The sequence below is a fragment of the Arachis ipaensis genome, chromosome B8 (genome assembly GCF_059453495.1).
Source record: "Arachis ipaensis isolate K30076 ecotype BB chromosome B8, ASM5945349v1, whole genome shotgun sequence".
NCBI lineage: Eukaryota > Viridiplantae > Streptophyta > Magnoliopsida > Fabales > Fabaceae > Arachis > Arachis ipaensis.
Window position 1 is genome coordinate 89,682,365 of NC_142443.1, and position 22,767 is coordinate 89,705,131.

Genomic DNA, 22,767 nt, shown 5'->3' on the forward strand with positions numbered 1-22,767 from the left:
TACGCTTTTTGACATTGTTTTTAGTATGTTTTTAGTAGGATCTAGTTACTTTTAGGGATGTTTTCATTAGTTTTTATGTTAAATTCACATTTCTGGACTTTACTATGAGTTTGTGTGTTTTTCTGTGATTTCAGGTATTTTCTGGCTGAAATTGAGGGACTTGAGCAAAAATCAGATTCAGAGGTTGAAAAAGGACTGCTGATGCTGTTGGATTCTGACCTCCCTGCACTCAAAGTGGATTTTCTGGAGCTACAGAACTCGAAATGGTGCGCTTCCAATTGCGTTGGAAAGTAGACATCCAGGGCTTTCCAGCAATATATAATAGTCCATACTATGGCCAAGAATTGACGACGTAAACTGGCGTTCAACGCCAGCCTTCTGCCCAAATCTGGAGTCCAGCGCCAGAAAAGGATCCAAAACCAGAGTTGAACGCCCAAACTGGCATAGAAACTAGCGTTCAACTCCACAAATGGCCTCTGCACGTGCTACACTTAAGCTCAGCCCAAACACACACCAAGTGGGCCCCGGAAGTGGATTTATGCATCAATTACTTACTCATGTAAACCCTAGTGACTAGTTTATTATAAATAGGACCTTTTACTATTGTATTAGGTATCTTTTGATCATCTTAGGATCTTAGGACCATCTTTGGATTACCTTATGATCCTTTGATCACGTTTTGGGGGCTGGCCATCTTGGCCATGCCTGGACCTTTCACTTATGTATTTTCAACGGTAGAGTTTCTACACTACATAGATTAAGGTGTGGAGCTCTGCTGTTCCTCAAAAATTAATGCAAAGTACTACTGTTTTCTATTCAATTCATCTTATTTCGCTTCTAAGATATCCATTCGCACCCAAGAACGTGATGAAGGTGATGATTATGTGTGACGCTCATCACCATCTCCCCTATGAACACGTGCCTGACAAACACTTCCGTTCTACATGAATTAAGCTAGAATGAATATCTCTTAGATCTCTTAACCGGAATCTTCATGGCGTAAGCTAGAATGATGGCGGCATTCAAGAGAATCCGGAAGGTCTAAACCTTGTCTGTGGTATTCTGAGTAGGATTCAATGATTGAATGACTGTGACGAGCTTCAAACTCGCGAGTGCTGGGCGTTAGTGACAGACGCAAAAGGAGGGTGAATCCTATTCCAGCATGATCGAGAACCGACAGATGAATAGCCGTGCCGTGACAGGGTGCGTGAGCATATGATTCACTGAGAGGAGGGGATGTAGCCACTGACAACGGTGATGCCCTTGCATAAAGCCAGCCATGGAAAGGAGTAAGACTGATTGGATGAAGATAGCAGGAAAGCAGAGGTTCAGAGGAACGAAAAGCATCTCCATTCGCTTATCTGAAATTCCTACCAATGATTTACATAAGTATCTCTATCCCTATTCTATTATTTATTATTCGAAAACTCCATAATTATTTTATATCCGCCTGACTGAGATTTACAAGGTGACCATAGCTTGCTTCATACCAACAATCTCCGTGGCATTCGACCCTTACTCACGTAAGGTATTACTTGGACGACCCAGTGCACTTGCTGGTTAGTTGTATCGAAGTTGTGACAATTATGAATTAAGATCAAAGCACCAAGCTTTGGAGCCATTACCAGGGATTGTTCGAGCCTGGACATCACAATTTCGTGCACCAAGTTTTTGGCGCCGTTGCTGGGGATTGTTCGAGTTTGGACAACTGACGGTTCATCTTGTTGCTCAGATTAGGTAATTTTCTTTTTGTTTTGTTTTCAAAAATTTTTCAAAAATCTTTCAAAAATTTCTCCTTTGTTTTCGAAAAAAAAAAATTTAATTAAAAATATTTTCAAAAATATACTTTTCTTCAGGATTTTTAAGAATGAATTCTAGTGTTTCATGATGATTTGTTGAATCCTGGCTGGCTGTAAGCCATGTCCAATCTTTTGGACTGGGATTTCAACTTATCATCACAAGAGATTCTCACACACTTAGTTGTTCTATACATGAAAAAACTTACATGCTAAAGCTTGGCTGGCTATTAAGCCATGCCTGACCCTTTGATTGGAGCTTTAGAGCATAAGATTCCTGGAATTCATATTAAAAATTTTGAATCCTTATTTTTCTCTTTTCTAAATAATTTTCGAAAAATATAAAATAAAAATCCAAAAAAAAAATTAGAAAATCATAAAAATCAAAAATATTTTTCTGTTTCTTGTTTGAGTCTTGAGTCATGTTATAAGTTTGGTGTCACTTGCATATGCATCTTGCATTTTTCGAAAATTTCATGCATTCATAGTGCTCTTCATGATCTTCAAGTTGTTCTTGGTAAGACTTCTTGTTTGATCTTGATGATTTTTTGTTTTGTGTCTTTTCATGTTTATCATATGCATTCTTGAATTCTTAGTGCGTAAGCATTAAAGAATTCTAAGTTTGGTGTCTTGCATGTTTTCTTTGCATTAAAAATTTTTCAAAAATATGTTCTTGATGTTCATCTTGACATTCAAAGTGTTCTTGGTGTTCATCTTGACATTCATAGCATTCTTGCATGCATCACATGTTTTGATCTAAAAATTTCATGCATTGCATAATTTTCATGTTTTTCATAAAAATTTTAAAAATCAAAAAATATCTTTCCTTTTTTTTTTCTCATCAAATTCAAAAATTTGGATTGACTTTTTAAAAAATTTTTAAAATCAAGTTGTTTCTTATGAGTCAAATCAAATTTTCAATTTGAAAATCTTATCTTTTTCAAAATCTTTTTCAAAATTCAAAATCTTTTTCAAAATTCATGATTATTTTCGAAAATTCCAAAAAAATAATTTTCAAAAACCTTTTTCTTATTTTATATCATAATTTTCGAAAATAACATAATCAATTAAAGTTTTGATTCAAAAATTTGAAGTTTGTTACTTGCTTGTTAAGAAAGATTCAAACTTTAAGTTCTAGAATCATATCTTGTGATTTCTTGTGAATCAAGTCATTAATTGTGATTTTAAAAATCAAATCTTTTTCAAAAACTAATTTTTATCATATCTTTTCAAAAATATCTTCTTATCTTATCTTTTTCAAAAAAAAAATATCTTTTCAAAATATCTTTTCTAACTTCCTAACTTCTTATTTTTTTGAAAATTTGTTTCAACTAACTAACTAACTTTTTGTTTGTTTCTTAACTTTTTCAAAACTACCTAACTAACTCTCTCTCTCTAATTTTCGAAAATATCTTCTCTCTTTTTCAAAAATTTCTTTTTAATTAACTAATTATTTTTATTTTTGATTTTAAAAAAAAAAAAGAAAAAAAATTTCGAAAAAAAAAATACTAACATTTTTCAAAAACCATTTTCGAAAATCACTAACTCTTTTTCAAAAATATTTTCGAAAATTATCCCTCCCCCATCTCATTCTATTTATTCATTCATATCCTAACATCTCATCTCACATCTCTAGCCTCCTCACAGTTGTGTTTCTTCCATTATAGTACATTCTTTGTCTCCCCCTCTTCTTCCACTCACACAGGGATCCCTATACTGTGGTATAAAGGATCTCCATTATTATTATTATTTTTCTGTGCCTTCTTCTTTGTCATATGAGCAGGAGCAAGGATAAGAACATTCTTGTAGAAGCAGATCCAGAACCTGAAAGGACTCTGAAGAGAAAATTAAGAGAAGCTAAAATACAACAATCCAGAGATAACCTTTCAAAAATTTTCGAACAGGCAGAGGAGATGGCAGCCGAAAATAATAATAATGCAAGGAAGATGCTTGGTGACTTTACTGCACCTAATTCCAATTTACATGGAAGAAGCATCTCCATTCCTGCCATTGGAGCAAACAACTTTGAGCTGAAACCTCAATTAGTTTCTCTGATGCAGCAGAACTGCAAGTTTCATGGACTTCCATCTGTAGATCCTTTTCAGTTCTTAACTGAATTCTCGCAGATATGTGATACTGTTAAGACTAATGGAATAGATCCTGAAGTCTACAGGCTCATGCTTTTCCCTTTTGCTGTAAGAGACAGAGCTAGATTATGGTTGGATTCTCAACCCAAAGACAGCCTGAACTCTTGGGATAAGCTGGTCACGGCTTTCTTAGCCAAGTACTTTCCTCCTCAAAAGTTGAGCAAGCTTAGAGCTGATGTTCAAACCTTCAGACAGAAAAAAGGTGAATCCCTCTATGAAGCTTGGGAAAGATACAAACAGTTGACCAAAAAGTGTCCTTCTGACATGCTTTCAGAATGGACCATCCTGGATATATTCTATGATGGTTTATCTGAGCTATCAAAGATGTCACTGGACACTTCTGCAGGTGGATCCATTCACCTAAAGAAAACGCCTGCAGAAGCTCAAGAACTCATTGACATGGTTGCTAATAACCAGTTCATGTACACTTCTGAAAGGAATCCTGTGAGTAATGGGACGCCTATGAAGAAGGGAGTTCTTGAGGTCGATACTCTGAATGCCATATTGGCTCAGAATAAAATATTGACTCAGCAAGTCAATATGATCTCTCAGAGTCTGCATGGAATGCAAGCTGCATCCAACAGTACTCAAGAGACTTCTTCTGAAGAAGAAGCTTATGATCCTGAGAACCCTGCAATAGCAGAGGTAAATTACTTAGGTGAACCTTATGGAAACACCTATAACTCAACATGGAGAAATCATCCAAATTTCTCATGGAAGGATCAAAAGCCCCAACAAGGCTTTAATAATGGTGGAAGAAACAGGTTTAGCAATAGCAAGCCTTTTCCATCATCAACTCAGCAACAGACAGAGAACTCTGAACAAAATGCTTCTGATTTAGCAAATCTAGTCTCTGATCTATCTAAGGCCACTGTAAGTTTCATGAATGAAACAAGGTCTTCCATTAGAAATCTGGAAGCACAAGTGGGCCAGCTGAGTAAAAGGATCACTGAAATCCCTCCTAGTACTCTCCCAAGCAATACAGAAGAGAATCCAAAAGGAGAGTGCAAGGCCATTGACATAAGCGCCATGGCCGAACCTGTGAGGAGAGGAGAAGACGTGAATCCCAAGGAGGAAGACCTCCTGGGATGTCCAGTGATCAATAAGGAGCTTCCCTCTGAGGAACCAAAGGACTCTGAGGCTCATCTAGAGACCATAGAGATTCCATTGAACCTCCTTATGCCCTTCATGAGCTCTGATGAGTATTCCTCTTCTGAAGAGAATGAGGATGTTACTGAAGAGCAAACTGCCAAGTTTCTTGGTGCAATCATGAAGCTGAATGCCAAATTGTTTGGCATTGATGCTTGGGAAGTTGAACCTCCCTTGTTCATCAATGAACTAAGTGATCTGGATCAACTGACATTGCCTCAGAAGAGACAGGATCCTGGAAAGTTCATAATACCCTGTACCATAGGCACCATGATCTTTAAGGCTCTGTGTGACCTTGGTTCAGGAATAAACCTCATGCCCCTCTCTGTAATAGAGAAACTGGGAATCTATGGGGTGCAAGCTGCTAAAATCTCACTAGAGATGGCAGACAGCTCAAGAAGACAGGCTTATGGACAAGTAGAAGATGTATTAGTAAAGGTTGAGGGCCTTTACGTACCTACTGATTTCATAGTCCTGGATACTGGAAAGGAAGAGGATGAATCCATCATCCTAGGAAGACCTTTCCTGGCCACAGCAAGAGCTGTGATTGATGTTGACAGAGGTGAAATAGTCCTTCAATGGAATGAGAACTCCCTTGTATTCAAAACTCAAGGATCTCCCTCTGCAACCATGGAGAGGAAGCTTGAAAAGCTTCTCTCAAAGCAGAGTCAACCAGAGCCCCCACAGTCAAACTCTAAGTTTGGTGTTGGGAGGCCACAACCAAACTCTAAGTTTGGTGTTGAACTCCCATATCCAAACTCTAAGTTTGGTGTTGGAGAGTCTCAACAAAGCTCTGCACATCTGTGAGGCTCCATGAGAGCCCACTGTCAAGCTATTGACATTAAAGAAGCGCTTGTTGGGAGGCAACCCAATGTTTATCTAATTCTTATTTTTATTGTTTTTCATGTTTTCTTAGGTTCATGATCATGTGGAGTCACAAAATAAATATAAAAATTGAAAACGGAATCAAAAACAGCAGAAGAAAAATCACACCCTGGAGGAGCATCTGTCTGGCGTTCAAACGCCAGAACAGAGCATAGTTCTGGCGCTGAACGCCCAGAACAAGCATGGTTCTGGCGTTCAACGCCAGAAATGGCAGCAAAGGGGCGTTGAACGCCCAAAATGGGCACCAACCTGGCGCTAAATGCCCAGAGTTGTGTGCAAGGGCATTTTACATGCCTAAATTGGTGCAGGGATGTAAATGCCTTGACATCTCAGGATCTGTGGACCCCACAGGATCATCTCAGGATCTGTGGACCCCACAGGATCCCCACCTACCTCATCATCTCTCTTTCCATTCATGATCATCCCTTCTTTTTTTTTTTCCATTTACCACTCACATCCATACACCCACTACCTTCAAAAATTCAATATCTCTCTCCCACCCAATCCCACCCATATGGCCGAATACACACTCCCATCCATCTCCTCCATATCTTCTTCTTATTCTTCTATTCTTTCTTCTTTTGCTGGAGGGCGAGCAACATTCTAAGTTTGGTGTGGTAAAAGCATAGCTTTTTTGTTTTTTTCCATAACCATTGATGGCACCTAAGGCCAGAGAAACCTCTAGAAAGAGGAAAGGGAAGACAAAAGCTTCCATCAAGGGTCTATAGCTCAGTGGTAGAACATTTGACTGCAAATCAAGAGATCCCTGAGATACCTCAGGAGATACATTTTCTTCCACACAATTATTGGAAGCAACTAAGGGTGGAACATCAAGAGCACTCCATCATCCTTCATGAAATCAGAGAAGATCTAAAAGCAATGAAGGAGGAGCAGCAAAGACAAGGAAGAGACATAGAAGAGCTCAAGGACATCACTAAGGTGGACTCATTCCTTGTTCTTACTCTCTCTGTTTTTTGTTTTCTATGTTATGTGCTTATCTATGTTTGTGTCTTCATTACATGATCATTAGTAGTTAGTAACTATGTCTTAAAGTTATAAATGTCCTATGAATCCATCACCTCTCTTAAATAAAAAAATGTTTTAATTCAAAAGAACAAGAAGTACATGAGTTTCGAATTTATCCTTGAACTTAGTTTAATTATATTGATGTGGTGACAATGCTTCTTGTTTTCTGAATGTATGCTTGAACAGTGCATATGTCTTTTGAAGTTGTTGTTTAAGAATGTTAAATATGTTGGCTCTTGAAAGAACGATGACTAGGAGACATGTTACTTGATAATCTGAAAAATCATAAAAATGATTCTTGAAGCAAGAAAAAGCAGCAAAGAACAAAGCTTGTAGAAAAAAAAATAGGCGAAAAAAAAAAATAGAAAGAAAAAGAAAAAGCAAGCAGAAAAAGCCAATAACCCTTAAAACCAAAAGGCAAGGGCAAATAAAAAAGATCCCAAGGCTTTGAGCATCAGTGGATAGGAGGGCCTAAAGGAATAAAATCCTGGTCTAAGCGGCTAAACCAAGCTGTCCCTAACCATGTGCTTGTGGCGTGTAGGTGTCAAGTGAAAACTTGAGACTGAGCGGTTAAAGTCAAGGTCCAAAGCAAAAAAAAAAAAAAAAACAAAGAGTGTGCTTAAGAACCCTGGACACCTCTAATTGGGGACTTTTAGCAAAGCTGAGTCACAATCTGAAAAGGTTCACCCAATTATGTGTCTGTGGCATTTATGTATCCGGTGGTAATACTGGAAAACAAAGTGCTTAGGGCCACGGCCAAGACTCATAAAGAAGCTGTGTTCAAGAATCATCATACTGAACTAGGAGAGTCAATAACACTATTCGAAATCAGAAGTTCCTATAGATGCCAATCATTCTGAACCTCAATGGATAAAGTGAGATGCCAAAACTATTCAAGAGGCAAAAAGCTATAAGTCCCGCTCATATGATTGGAGCTATGTTTCATTGATAGTTTGGAATTTATAGTATATTCTCTTCTTTTTATCCTATTTGATTTTCAGTTGCTTGGGGACAAGCAACAATTTAAGTTTGGTGTTGTGATGAGCGGATAATTTATACGCTTTTTGACATTGTTTTTAGTATGTTTTTAGTAGGATCTAGTTACTTTTAGGGATGTTTTCATTAGTTTTTATGTTAAATTCACATTTCTGGACTTTACTATGAGTTTGTGTGTTTTTCTGTGATTTCAGGTATTTTCTGGCTGAAATTGAGGGACTTGAGCAAAAATCAGATTCAGAGGTTGAAAAAGGACTGCTGATGCTGTTGGATTCTGACCTCCCTGCACTCAAAGTGGATTTTCTGGAGCTACAGAACTCGAAATGGCGCGCTTCCAATTGCGTTGGAAAGTAGACATCCAGGGCTTTCCAGAAATATATAATAGTCCATACTATGGCCAAGAATTGACGACGTAAACTGGCGTTCAACGCCAGCCTTCTGCCCAAATCTGGAGTCCAGCGCCAGAAAAGGATCTAAAACCAGAGTTGAACGCCCAAACTGGCATAGAAACTAGCGTTCAACTCCACAAATGGCCTCTGCACGTGCTACACTTAAGCTCAGCCCAAACACACACCAAGTGGACCCCGGAAGTGGATTTATGCATCAATTACTTACTCATGTAAACCCTAGTGACTAGTTTATTATAAATAGGACCTTTTACTATTGTATTAGGTATCTTTTGATCATCTTAGGATCTTAGGACCATCTTTGGATTACCTTATGATCCTTTGATCACGTTTTGGGGGCTGGCCATCTTGGCCATGCCTGGACCTTTCACTTATGTATTTTCAACGGTAGAGTTTCTACACTCCATAGATTAAGGTGTGGAGCTCTGCTGTTCCTCAAAAATTAATGCAAAGTACTACTGTTTTCTATTCAATTCATCTTATTTCGCTTCTAAGATATCCATTCGCACCCAAGAACGTGATGAAGGTGATGATTATGTGTGACGCTCATCACCATCTCCCCTATGAACACGTGCCTGACAAACACTTCCGTTCTACATGAATTAAGCTAGAATGAATATCTCTTAGATCTCTTAACCGGAATCTTCGTGGCGTAAGCTAGAATGATGGCGGCATTCAAGAGAATCCGGAAGGTCTAAACCTTGTCTGTGGTATTCTGAGTAGGATTCAATGATTGAATGACTGTGACGAGCTTCAAACTCGCGAGTGCTGGGCGTTAGTGACAGACGCAAAAGGAGGGTGAATCCTATTCCAGCATGATCGAGAACCGACAGATGAATAGCCGTGCCGTGACAGGGTGCGTGAGCATATGATTCACTGAGAGGAGGGGATGTAGCCACTGACAACGGTGATGCCCTTGCATAAAGCCAGCCATGGAAAGGAGTAAGACTGATTGGATGAAGATAGCAGGAAAGCAGAGGTTCAGAGGAACGAAAAGCATCTCCATTCGCTTATCTGAAATTCCTACCAATGATTTACATAAGTATCTCTATCCCTATTCTATTATTTATTATTCGAAAACTCCATAATTATTTTATATCCGCCTGACTGAGATTTACAAGGTGACCATAGCTTGCTTCATACCAACAATCTCCGTGGGATTCGACCCTTACTCACGTAAGGTATTACTTGGACGACCCAGTGCACTTGCTGGTTAGTTGTATCGAAGTTGTGACAATTATGAATTAAGATCAAAGCACTAAGCTTTGGAGCCATTACCAGGGATTGTTCGAGCCTGGACATCACAATTTCGTGCACCAGATGCTATGTTGAAAGAAAAGGAAGTCATGGAGGAAAGTAAGAAGGCTATGGAAAGAGAAATAGAGGGAAGGAAGCCCATAGCAAGAGGAGGAAACCTAAGGCAACAGAAGCCTCAACTTCCATGAGCACAGAGTGAAGGATGTCAAGCTAGTGACAATAAAAGAGCGCTTGTTGGGAGGCAACCCAACCCGAGGTAGTTTCTGTTCATAGCTATTTTAATAAAAAGGTTAATTAGTTTTATCTATAATGCAAGAAGCTAAGTTTGGTGTTGCACACCAAATCAATCTAAGGGAGAATGAAGGATTCTAAGTTTGGTGTCCACCAAAGCCCCATTAAAACACACATTCTCACTTTCTGCATAATATAGGCTTCAAGCATACTGGATGAACTAGTTAGCCATTTTACTGTTTTTCTTAGTTTCCAGTTCTATCACTTTTGAAAAGAAAAAGAAATTATCACAAATGGTTAACCATTGGCAAGGTACTAAGTTTGGTGTTCCCACACCAAAGTAAGTTCAAAAATCCCGCAAATAAATCATGAAAATTAACCATTGTTTCCAAGTGCTTGGGGAACAAGCAACTTTCAATATCATTGCAGAATGACATACAAGCTTTTGGAGGTTTAAACATCATCAAAAAGGAGAAAGATGAACATGAAGGTCAGCAACAATGATGGTGAGAAGAAGGAAAGCAAGTAAACTTCAACAGGTTGTATTGTTAAGTCATTATTTTGCACCAAATATTGCTGTAATTGAAAGTTGGATTGTATCCTTATCTGCCCTGCTTATCTGCATAGCATAGTCTTTCTTTATAATTCAATAAGCAAGAGGCTTGATCATTCACAACATTCTCATCTTCAAAACTTGTTTGCACTCACTTTCCAAGAAATGCATCACATGAAAGTTCTTTGAAAAGAAGGATTGAGGAATTAAACAATTTTGAGGCAAGCAAAAGATTAGGAGAAGTGGTGGTTCTAGTTGTATGACTTTGTATTGAGGTTGCATGCTTGTGAAAACTTGCATGGGAGCTCATAGGCAGGACATGAAGTTCAAAGAAGTATTATGGAGATTCTCAAAAATCAATTGATCTGAGAAGCAGCAAGCAAAACAAAAATAAAGTAAAGAAAATACAAAAACAAAAAGAACATGGCCCAAGGCTCTGAGCATCAATTACTAGGCAGAAAAAGAAAGAAAGAAACAAAAACTCAAAGAGTTGTTATCCTAGTAAATGCTTGTGGTTGAAGTGTGTCAAGGAAAGAGGCTTGAGCAAGTAAATCCTTAGGGGTGCTTTAACACCTAATACCTTAAAACCAACTGGTTTAGGAGTATTGATTGAAAGCTTATCTAAAGAGCCGCTTTGAGACATGATACTTAGAGTCGAGGCCAGAGCACAGAAACTATAAGCTGCTTCAAGGTGATTACATATAAAGAGATCTCCATGATACCATTTGGATGAAAATCCTAAGACCTACGACTCCCAATATGTAAGGACTAGTGAGCACTGAAGCCCTTGCATGAACATATGATTTAGAGTTCACCCCACTGTTACTTGATCACTTTACTCACTGTACTTTACAAGTGTTCCTCAATCCATCTTAATTGAAAGAATCTCTGAGCATAATTCATTTCTTGCTTGGGGACAAGCAAGCTTTAAGTTTGGTGTTGAGATGACAAGTCATCCTAGCCTATTTTAGCTAGTCTTTTTCTTTTGTTTTCATTAAGATTATGCACTTTCTTGAGCTACAAGCAAGCTAATTGAGTAGATTTTCATGTTTCCCTTGATTGAATCAACCATATATGAATTCATGCCATTTCATGAGGTTTTATGCTGTATTTGTTGCATATTATGAAAGAATGAATATCTCATGATTTTGAGCATAGCTTTAATGTGTTTGGTTGATTAATGATAGGTGAAGAAATCTTGGAGAAAGGTTGAAGCAAGAAGGAATGGCTAGGAGTGAAGAGAGGACAATGGAATAAGTGAAATTGAACCAGAAAGCAAAAAGCTGGACCTAAAGTTAGCATCAAACTTTTGCACAAACTTTTGGTTGAAAAGTTAGCCCCAACGTTAGCCCCCTAACTTGGAGGCTAACGTTGGAACTTGAAAATTCTCCCCTGGGCTTCAAAAGTTTGCGCCAAAGTTAGCCCCCTAACTTTGAGGCTAACGTTGGCACATGAATTTCTCCCTTGGGCACCAAAAGTTTGCGCCAACGTTCGCCCCCTAACTTTGAGGCTAATGTTGGCACATGAATTTCTCCCCTGGGCACCAAAAGTTTGCGCCAACGTTAGCCCCCTAACTTTGAGGCTAACGTTGGCACATGAATTTCCCCCCTGGGCACCAAAAGTTTGCGCCAACGTTAGACCCCTAACTTGGAGGCTAACGTTGGCACATGAAAATTCAAGGGAGAGGAGCAAAAGTTTGCGCCAACGTTAGCCCCCTAACTTGGTGGCTAACGTTGGCGCCACAAGCACATTAGGCAAGGCCAACGTTAGGGTCAAAGTTAGACCCCTAACGTTGGCACCAACGTTGATATCAGCAAATTGTGCTAGCTGATATGAAAAGTTGTCAAACTTTTGGTCCAACTTTTGCTAACCTCAAAACCGGTTCAATTGGTTCACTTTGGTTCTTCTCCAAACTTCAAGAGCAATCAACCAAGGCCTCTTTCAACCCAATTCCACCAAGAGCAAAGGCCTAACTCAAGGCTTGAAGATCATTTGAAGAAAGTGTATAAATAGGATAGAATTCAAGTTCTTCGGGGAGCTTTTCTTTTGGAATTTTCAGAAGAGTTTTCAGAGAGTTTTTGTTATTGAGTGAACTTTAATTTCTTTGTCTTGGGAAGGAGAATTCACTTCTCTTTCTCTCAGTTTTATTGCTTTCAATTTCAATTACAATTGTCTTGTATTTTGGGTTGGAGAATTGAAGAAATTCTGTTTCAATCTCAACCTTGGATCTCTTTGTTTATTTACTGAAATTGAATTTCTGTTTCCATCACTTGCTTCTCATCTAATTTCTTTGCAATTTACAATTTCCTTGCAACTGTTCTTGTTGGATCTAGGAAGGCATTGAGATCTAGACTTGGTTTTCTAGTCTCTGGGTCCTGAGATCCAAATCTCCAATTTACATTCTGTTTCTTGCTTTCCATGTTCATTTACTTTTCTGCTATAAGATCCGATCCAATCCCAATTCCCTTTTACTCTTTTGTTTGATGCAAGTTACTTTTCTTTGTTTAATTTCTGCAAATCCACTTCCCAATCCCATTTACATTTCGAGTCATTTACATTTCTTGCACTTTAAGATTCCGCAATTTACATTTCTTGCACTCTAAGTTTCTGCTATTTAATTTCTTGTTCTTTAAGTTTCAGCAATTTATTTCTTGTTCTCTTTACTTCAATGCAATTTAATTTCTGCATGTCACAAAACCATCAACCAAATCTTGATTCGCTTGACTAAATCAACCACTAAGCTAAAATTGCTCAATCCTTCAATCCCTGTGGGATCGACCTCACTCCCGTGAGTTTTTATTACTTGATACGACCCGGTACACTTGCCGGTTAGATTTGTGTGTTTTGGGAGAGATTCATTTTTCCTCCAAAATATCTCATCAAGTTTTTGGCGCCGTTGCCGTGGATTGATTAGATTGACAATGATTAAGTGAAGTGGTGATCTAGATCAAGCACTTTTTCTTTAATTTTGACTAACCCACTAACTGTTTAAAGTTTTGCCTGAGCTAATAGAAACCTCATTCTAGCAATAGAGTGAAATTTCTTGGCTCATCCTGCTGAATATGATTTTCATAGCTTGAAAAACAAACGAGAGGAGTGGTTTTCGTTCATTACTCTCTCAAGTTTGCCAACTGTTTGATACCTTGTGTCAACTGATCCTTCAATCATATCCTGGCCTGAATATGCTCTATCTTCACTTGAATTGGTTGTGACTGTGCAGATCATGGAAAAGAACTCAACAAATTCTAGCAATCATGAGAGTAATACCCCCACCTTGGATGATAATGTAACCCATAGTTCGAAGCAACTATCCATAGCCATGAATGATGTTGCCCAATGGTTTGAAGCTTTTCCACAAGGAAGCATTATCAGATGGGAAGAACTGATGAATGGACTCCTAGTCAAATTTAACCCATCACAAAGAGTTGTTAAGCAAGAGGCAGAAGTGCGTCCATTAGAGAAAGAAATTGAAGGTGCTCGTGCAGTAATAAGCCAAAACAAGCAGATGCATCAGCAGACTCTACAACAATTAGATATGATGGCTAGAAAAATCATTGAGTTGAGACATGCTGTAATACATACATACAACCTGACTCAAAGCTCATATGGGTGTAATCAAGCTGAACAAAGCTTTGGGGCCATTAACCATGAGCAACAAAGCTATGAGCAACTACAAGCTCCAAGCAATCACTCTAGCATGCTCCAGAACAGGCCTCAGAATGATGTGTACAATCCACCTTGGAGAACTCATTCTAATGGGAGGGGGGTTGAGAACCAAAACCAAAGACCAAGGGACTTCAACGGCAACAATCCCAACTTCAAAAATCAACTTAAAACACACCCCCACAACAACAATCACACACACTTCCAACCTCGTCCTACCTCACCATTCACTCAAAATGACCTTCATCAACCACCACAATTGCCACAACCACTTCCAACCTTTCAAAGAATCTATATTCTAGAAATGCTGATGGAGAGGTCCATAAAAATTCAAGAAATGATGGCAATAGAGCGGGAAGAAATAAAGAAACATCAAGAGATGATAAGCAAAAACCAGGAGGCTTCACTCAGAAGACTTGAAAGGCAGATGGAACAACTGGTTCAAAACCTTGCTGAATTGGGTGAGAAGAAGGGGAATCTGAACCCAAAGAGCCATGAAAAGGATGCTATGTTGAAAGAAAAGGAAGTCATGGAGGAAAGTAAGAAGGCTATGGAAAGAGAAATAGAGGGAAGGAAGCCCATAGCAAGAGGAGGAAACCTAAGGCAACAGAAGCCTCAACTTCCATGAGCACAGAGTGAAGGATGTCAAGCTAGTGACAATAAAAGAGCGCTTGTTGGGAGGCAACCCAACCCGAGGTAGTTTCTGTTCATAGCTATTTTAATAAAAAGGTTAATTAGTTTTATCTATAATGCAAGAAGCTAAGTTTGGTGTTGCAAACCAAATCAATCTAAGGGAGAATGAAGGATTCTAAGTTTGGTGTCCACCAAAGCCCCATTAAAACACACATTCTCACTTTCTGCATAATATAGGCTTCAAGCATACTGGATGAACTAGTTAGCCATTTTACTGTTTTTCTTAGTTTCCAGTTCTATCACTTTTGAAAAAGAAAAAGAAATTATCACAAATGGTTAACCATTGGCAAGGTACTAAGTTTGGTGTTCCCACACCAAAGTAAGTTCAAAAAGCCCGCAAATAAATCATGAAAATTAACCATTGTTTCCAAGTGCTTGGGGAACAAGCAACTTTCAATATCATTGCAGAATGACATACAAGCTTTTGGAGGTTTAAACATCATCAAAAAGGAGAAAGATGAACATGAAGGTCAGCAACAATGATGGTGAGAAGAAGGAAAGCAAGTAAACTTCAACAGGTTGTATTGTTAAGTCATTATTTTGCACCAAATATTGCTGTAATTGAAAGTTGGATTGTATCCTTATCTGCCCTGCTTATCTGCATAGCATAGTCTTTCTTTATAATTCAATAAGCAAGAGGCTTGATCATTCACAACATTCTCATCTTCAAAACTTGTTTGCACTCACTTTCCAAGAAATGCATCACATGAAAGTTCTTTGAAAAGAAGGATTGAGGAATTAAACAATTTTGAGGCAAGCAAAAGATTAGGAGAAGTGGTGGTTCTACTTGTATGACTTTGTATTGAGGTTGCATGCTTGTGAAAACTTGCATGGGAGCTCATAGGCAGGACATAAAGTTCAAAGAAGTATTATGGAGATTCTCAAAAATCAATTGATCTGAGAAGCAGCAAGCAAAACAAAAATAAAGTAAAGAAAATACAAAAACAAAAAGAACATGGCCCAAGGCTCTGAGCATCAATTACTAGGCAGAAAAAGAAAGAAAGAAACAAAAACTCAAAGAGTTGTTATCCTAGTAAATGCTTGTGGTTGAAGTGTGTCAAGGAAAGAGGCTTGAGCAAGTAAATCCTTAGGGGTGCTTTAACACCTAATACCTTAAAACCAACTGGTTTAGGAGTATTGATGGAAAGCTTATCTAAAGAGCCGCTTTGAGACATGATACTTAGAGTCGAGGCCAGAGCACAGAAACTATAAGCTGCTTCAAGGTGATTACATATAAAGAGATCTCCATGATACCATTTGGATGAAAATCCTAAGACCTACGACTCCCAATATGTAAGGACTAGTGAGCACTGAAGCCCTTGCATGAACATATGATTTAGAGTTCACCCCACTGTTACTTGATCACTTTACTCACTGTACTTTACAAGTGTTCCTCAATCCATCTTAATTGAAAGAATCTCTGAGCATAATTCATTTCTTGCTTGGGGACAAGCAAGCTTTAAGTTTGGTGTTGAGATGACAAGTCATCCTAGCCTATTTTAGCTAGTATTTTTCTTTTGTTTTCATTAAGATTATGCACTTTCTTGAGCTACAAGCAAGCTAATTGAGTAGATTTTCATGTTTCCCTTGATTGAATCAACCATATATGAATTCATGCCATTTCATGAGGTTTTATGCTGTATTTGTTGCATATTATGAAAGAATGAATATCTCATGATTTTGAGCATAGCTTTGATGTGTTTGGTTGATTAATGATAGGTGAAGAAAGCTTGGAGAAAGGTTGAAGCAAGAAGGAATGGCTAGGAGTGAAGAGAGGACAATGGAATAAGTGAAATTGAACCAGGAAGCAAAAAGCTGGACCTAAAGTTAGCATCAAACTTTTGCACAAACTTTTGGTTGAAAAGTTAGCCCCAACGTTAGCCCCCTAACTTGGAGGCTAACGTTGGAACTTGAAAATTCTCCCCTGGGCTTCAAAAGTTTGCGCCAACGTTAGCCCCCTAACTTTGAGGCTAACGTTGGCACATGAATTTCTCCCCTGGGCACCAAAAGTTTGCGCCAACGTTAGCCCCCCAACTTTGAGGCTAACGTTGGCACATGAATTTCCCCCCTGGGCACCAAAAGTTTGCGCCAACGTTAGACCCCTAACTTGGAGGCTAACGTTGGCACATGAAAATTCAAGGGAGAGGAGCAAAAGTTTGCGCCAACGTTAGCCCCCTAACTTGGTGGCTAACGTTGGCGCCACAAGCACATTAGGCAAGGCCAACGTTAGGGTCAAAGTTAGACCCCTAACATTGGCACCAACGTTGATATCAGCAAATTGTGCTAGCTGATATGAAAAGTTGTCAAACTTTTGGTCCAACTTTTGCTAACCTCAAAACCGGTTCAATTGGTTCACTTTGGTTCTTCTCCAAACTTCAAGAGCAATCAACCAAGGCCTCTTTCAACCCAATTCCACCAAGAGCAAAGGCCCAACTCAAGGCTTGAAGATCATTTGAAGAAAGTGTATAAATAGGATAGAATTCAAGTTCTTCGGGGAGCTTTTCTTTTGGAATTTTCAGAAGAGTTTTCAGAGAGTTTTTGTTATTGAGTGAACTTTAATTTCTTTGTCTTGGGAAGGAGAATTCACTTCTCTTTCTCTCAGTTTTATTGCTTTCAATTTCAATTACAATTGTCTTGTATTTTGGGTTGGAGAATTGAAGAAATTCTGTTTCAATCTCAACCTTGGATCTCTCTGTTTATTTACTGAAATTGAATTTCTGTTTCCATCACTTGCTTCTCATCTAATTTCTTTGCAATTTACAATTTCCTTGCAACTGTTCTTGTTGGATCTAGGAAGGCATTGAGATCTAGACTTGGTTTTCTAGTCTCTGGGTCCTGAGATCCAAATCTCCAATTTACATTCTATTTCTTGCATTCCATGTTCATTTACTTTTCTGCTATAAGATCCGATCCAATCCCAATTCCCTTTTACTCTTTTGTTTGATGCAAGTTACTTTTCTTTGTTTAATTTCTGCAAATCCACTTTCCAATCCCCTTTACATTCCGAGTCATTTACATTTCTTGCACTTTAAGATTCCGCAATTTACATTTCTTGCACTCTAAGTTTCTGCTATTTAATTTCTTGTTCTTTAAGTTTCAGCAATTTATTTCCTGTTCTCTTTACTTCAATGCAATTTAATTTCTGCAAGTCACAAAACCATCAACCAAATCTTGATTCGCTTGACTAAATCAACCACTAAGCTAAAATTGCTCAATGCTTCAATCCCTGTGGGATCGACCTCACTCCCGTGAGTTTTTATTACTTGATACGACCCGGTACACTTGCCGGTTAGATTTGTGTGTTTTGGGAGAGATTCATTTTTCCTCCAAAATATCTCATCATTACCCTCCTCAATGAATCAATAGGCTGAGAGCTGAGGTCCAAACATTCAGGCAACAAGATGGTGAGACTCTATATGAAGCATGGGAGAAGTTTAAAGACCTAACAAGGAGGTGCCCACCAGATATGTTCAACGAATGGGTGCAGCTGCACATTTTCTATGAAGGGCTCTCTTATGAGTCAAAGAAGGCCGTAGACCATTCATCCGGAGGATCTTTGAACAAGAAGAAGACTATTGAGGAAGCCATAGATGTTATTGAAACAGTAGCAGAGAACGACTACTTCTATGCATTCGAAAGAGGGAACACAAGAGGAGTAATGGAGCTAAACAATGTAGATGCTCTGTTGGCCCAAAACAAGCTCATTACCCAGCAGCTGGCTGACCTCACCAAGAAGATGGAGAGGAACCAAGTAGCAGTAATCTCCACTTCATCAACAACCCAAGAAGGAGTGAATGAAGAAGTAGAGGGTAGTCAGGAGCAAGCCAACTACATTGGGAATTCACCAAGGCAAAACTATGATCCATACTCCAAGACCTACAACCCTGGATGGAGAAACTACCCAAACTTTGGGTCGGGAAGTCAGCAAGATCAAAACCAAGACCAGAGACGTTACAACTCCAACAACAATGCAGCTCACCAACAATTCACACAGAGGACATCTCAACACCCCCACAACAACACCTCTCCACACGCCTATCAAAACCAAAACAGCACATTTGCTCTGAATCACCCATCAATTAATGACAAGCTCTCTAAGATTGAAACTTTACTTGAAGGAATATGCCAAGAGATTCAAGAAAATAAGGTGTTCAAAGAGGAGGTGCGAGCCAATATTAAGAACCAGGGAGAGACCATTAGGAAGCTGGAATTCCAGGTGGGATGTTTATCTGAGAAGATTCCCAAACCTACCGATAGCTTCCCAAGTGACACGGAGAAAAACTCCAAAGGAGAAGCAAAGAAAGTAAGATGGGAAGATTGCAAAATGGTCACTACAAGTGATAAAGAGACTGAAGATAAGCAAGGCAAACCTTTCGAACAACCTGAAGATAACTCAACAAAGGAGGAGGATAGAGATCACCAAGAACCAGAAATCTCACAACAAGAGTTGCTGAAGCTCTATGCACCCTTCCCTCAACTGCTCAATGGTGCTGTGGGAAAGAGAATATACTCAAGGTTCCTAGACTTGTTTGCATCTCTGCATGTAAACATACCATTCATCAAGGCAATTCAACAAATGACTGCATTCATCAAGTATATGAAGAAACTTCTTCCCAGGAAAAGCTCACTCAAAGGAGGCCAGACTATAGTGATGAACAAGGAATGTAGTGCCCTTATTCAACCTGAGTTGCCTACAAAAAAAAAGAGACCCAGGGAGTTTTCACATCCCTTATGCCATAGGTGAAACTATGTTCGATAGAGCACTATGTGATTTGGGGGCTAGCATCAACTTACTGCCTTTATCCCTGGTGAAGAGGCTGCAGATCAATGAGATAATACCCACAGATGTAATCATCAGACTGGCTGACAAAACTCAAAAGCAAGCAATAGGAGTGGTGGAAAATGTGTTGCTAAAGGTTGGGAAATACTTTCTCCCAACAGACTTTGTCATCCTGGACATGGAAGAGAGTCACACTCACCCAATCATATTGGGAAGACCATTCCTAGCTACGGCCATAGCACTTATCGATGTAGAGAAAGGGGAGCTAATGTTGAGAATCCATGATGAACGACTCAGCTTCAATGTTTTCAAACTCTCACAAGAAACAGATCAAGAGGACAAGGAACTAAGCACAAATGACAATGAGACACTGAAAGAGGAGACAAGCACTGAAGCACAGCCAGTTCATTCTGAGATCCCCTTAATTGATAAACAAGGAAAACAGCAATTGCCACAGCTCAAGGAAAAATTGGAGGAACCTAAACCTCTAGAGGCAGGTAAAGACAGCATCACAACTCCTTTAGAAAAAGAGGTCACCGAGGGGAAGGCAAGCTCAAAAGAAACAAAGAAGAAGGTACCAAGGAGGTGGAGGAACAAGAAGATGCCTACGGAAGACTTCTCTCCAGGGGATAGAGTTGTCTCAGCTTACTTCCCAGATATTCCCCCTAATCTCCCCACTGTACCATCTCAGTTACCTAAGGTCTTCACTATCAACAGAGTTCTTTCCCTGGAACATGTGGAGATCATTGATCCAACCAATGGATATAAGTCCACAGCAAGAGGGGAGGACTTTAAGCACTACCAACCACCCTAATGAAGGAAAAACGTCAAGCTAGTGACGCTAAAGAAGCGCTTCATGGGAGGCAACCCATGTTTTATATGTTTTTAGAAAATAGTAAAAAAAGCAATATTCATAAATTCCAACCCAAACTTGGTGAAGTCCTTATTATGCAGTATATAGTGAGGAACAAGTTTGGTGTTCAAAGCAAACCAAGATGCATGCTAGTCTTGGGAGCTTTGAACAAAACTTTTCATCACAATGCTTCAAACTAAGTTTGGTGTCATCCCATGGTGCCACAAAAATGCATAAAGGGACACACACTTAGTTAGTTAATTATAGCCGTAAAGGCTAAATTGTCTTTTTGATATTATGTCTCACTTTCCTTATGTTATCTTTATAGGAAAAGAAAAGAAGCATTAAAAGGGATGGATTGGACAACTAAACAAAGAAGGAGCGGACACCACAAAAGGAAGGGCTACACACTTGTTCTAAAAAGGGAATACATTGAAAAATGTTGCCATGCAACATTGGAAAAATGGGACCCCTAAAAGACCGAGCAATCTCATTCATAAAGTGATGATCCTTGTCTTTTATCCATGCATCACCCCAACCGTCCATCAAGTAACCACTCCATCAATCCACACCCTCCATTCTCTCATAACTTCTCTATATAAATAACCCTTGTTCCGTACCCACCTTCATTGTCATTACCCACTATTCACCACTCTCCATTTCGGTACAAGACACTCCCTACCCCATTAAAAACCTTTTTCCCACCTCACTCTCTTCAGTGCAATAAAAACCTAAACAACCAAAAATCTCCACAACTTTGCCACCTTCACATATTAACTATCATTCATGGAATCTTCGGGTTCTAAAAGAAGGAAGGGAAAGGAACCCATGGAAGAACACCCATATGATGAAAAGAGATTTAGAAGCTTGCATCATGCATTGCAATACAGGTGGATGGTTGATAAGGAAATCATTTATGAGTTGGGATTTCAAGTTAAAAAGACTGAGTGCCCTGAAATCACAGAGAAGGTAGAAAGGAGAAGATGGGAGCTCCTCACTGACCCGGTCACTAAGGTGAATGCAAATCTCATAAGAGAATTCTATGCAAATGTGGTCCAATATGATAAGAAAGATGAGTCATATACAAGCTTTGTGAGAGGAAAGATGGTGGATTTTGGTCCCATGAGTGTCATGAGGGCACTGAAGCTACGGTCTATACAGTTTGAAGAAGAAAGTTATCACTCAAGATTGGACAACCCCAATTATGACCACATTTTGCGAGACATTTGTGTACCCGGAGCTGACTGGGAAAGGGGTGCCGGAAAGAAACCAAAGTTCATCAAGAGAACAGATCTCAATCCCGAAGCCAAGGGGTGGTTTGAGCTAGTGAGAAGGTCTATTCTCCCAGCTGCAAATAACTCGGAGGTGAATGTCAAGAGAGCCACGATGGTGCATTGTATACTGAAGGGAGGAGAAATCAAGGTTCATGAACTCATAGCTGAAGGTATTAGAAAGATGGCAGAGAAAAGCGACTCAAGAGGAACATTAGGTTACCCCAGCACTATTTACCGAATATGCAAGAAAGCTGGGGTGGTTTTTGAAGATGAGAACCCCATGTGGATAAAGGAAGGCATCCCAATAACTGTACGAAGGATGATTGCTGCAGCATCCCCTTTGCCTCAGGGGAAGCAAAGGAAGAGCACAGCCCCTCAAGTAGTGGAAGGACAAGTCTTAGAGGGTCAAGCACAACAGACCTTGGACATGCACCAATTGCAGGAAGCCATTGATGGCTTGTCTAGACAATATTTGGAAAGCCAAGGAGCACAGAAAGAGCTTCAACTACAGATGATGGGGCAGCAAGAGGAAGCACTCTCAAGATGGATGACTCAGCAAGGTGAGTGGCAAAGGCAAATGATGGAACAACAACTAAGTCAAGGACAACAATGGGGAGAAACATTCAACAGGATGAAACAAAGGCAAAACGAGCAACAAGAATCCATCCAGAGGCTAATCAACATCCAAGCACATCAAGGGGCACACATACATGAGATGCATCGAAGACAAATAGAACAGGCAGAACTATTGGACGAGCAAAGGGCATTCGCAGAAGGAGTTTACATGAGCGAGACAGGACATCACATAAACACTCAAGCCAGGCTCGGCTACTTAGTGGGACAGCTGCCAATACTGCATCCAGGAATAGCCAGGTATGAAGAAATGAAGGATGAATTAGCACGAGAGGAAAGACAAAGGGTGGAAGAGAGTCATGAGTCAGTGAGGAAGGCACTTGAGGGTTGGAAGCAAGCAAGATTGGCACAGATGCGACGAAATGCAAGAAGAAACAAGGAGGACAAGCAAGGAAAAGAGCATGGACATCCACAACATTAAAAG

At 39.4% G+C, this 22,767-nt stretch overlaps 1 non-coding gene across 1 annotated transcript; it reads right to left on the reverse strand.

Moving 5' to 3' along the window:
• Nucleotides 1-4,105: 4,105 nt before the first annotated feature.
• Nucleotides 4,106-4,213, reverse strand: LOC148548779 (small nucleolar RNA R71). The gene has a single exon (XR_015897716.1). It is a non-coding gene; the product is annotated as a small nucleolar RNA R71 (small nucleolar RNA).
• Nucleotides 4,214-22,767: the final 18,554 nt, after the last annotated feature.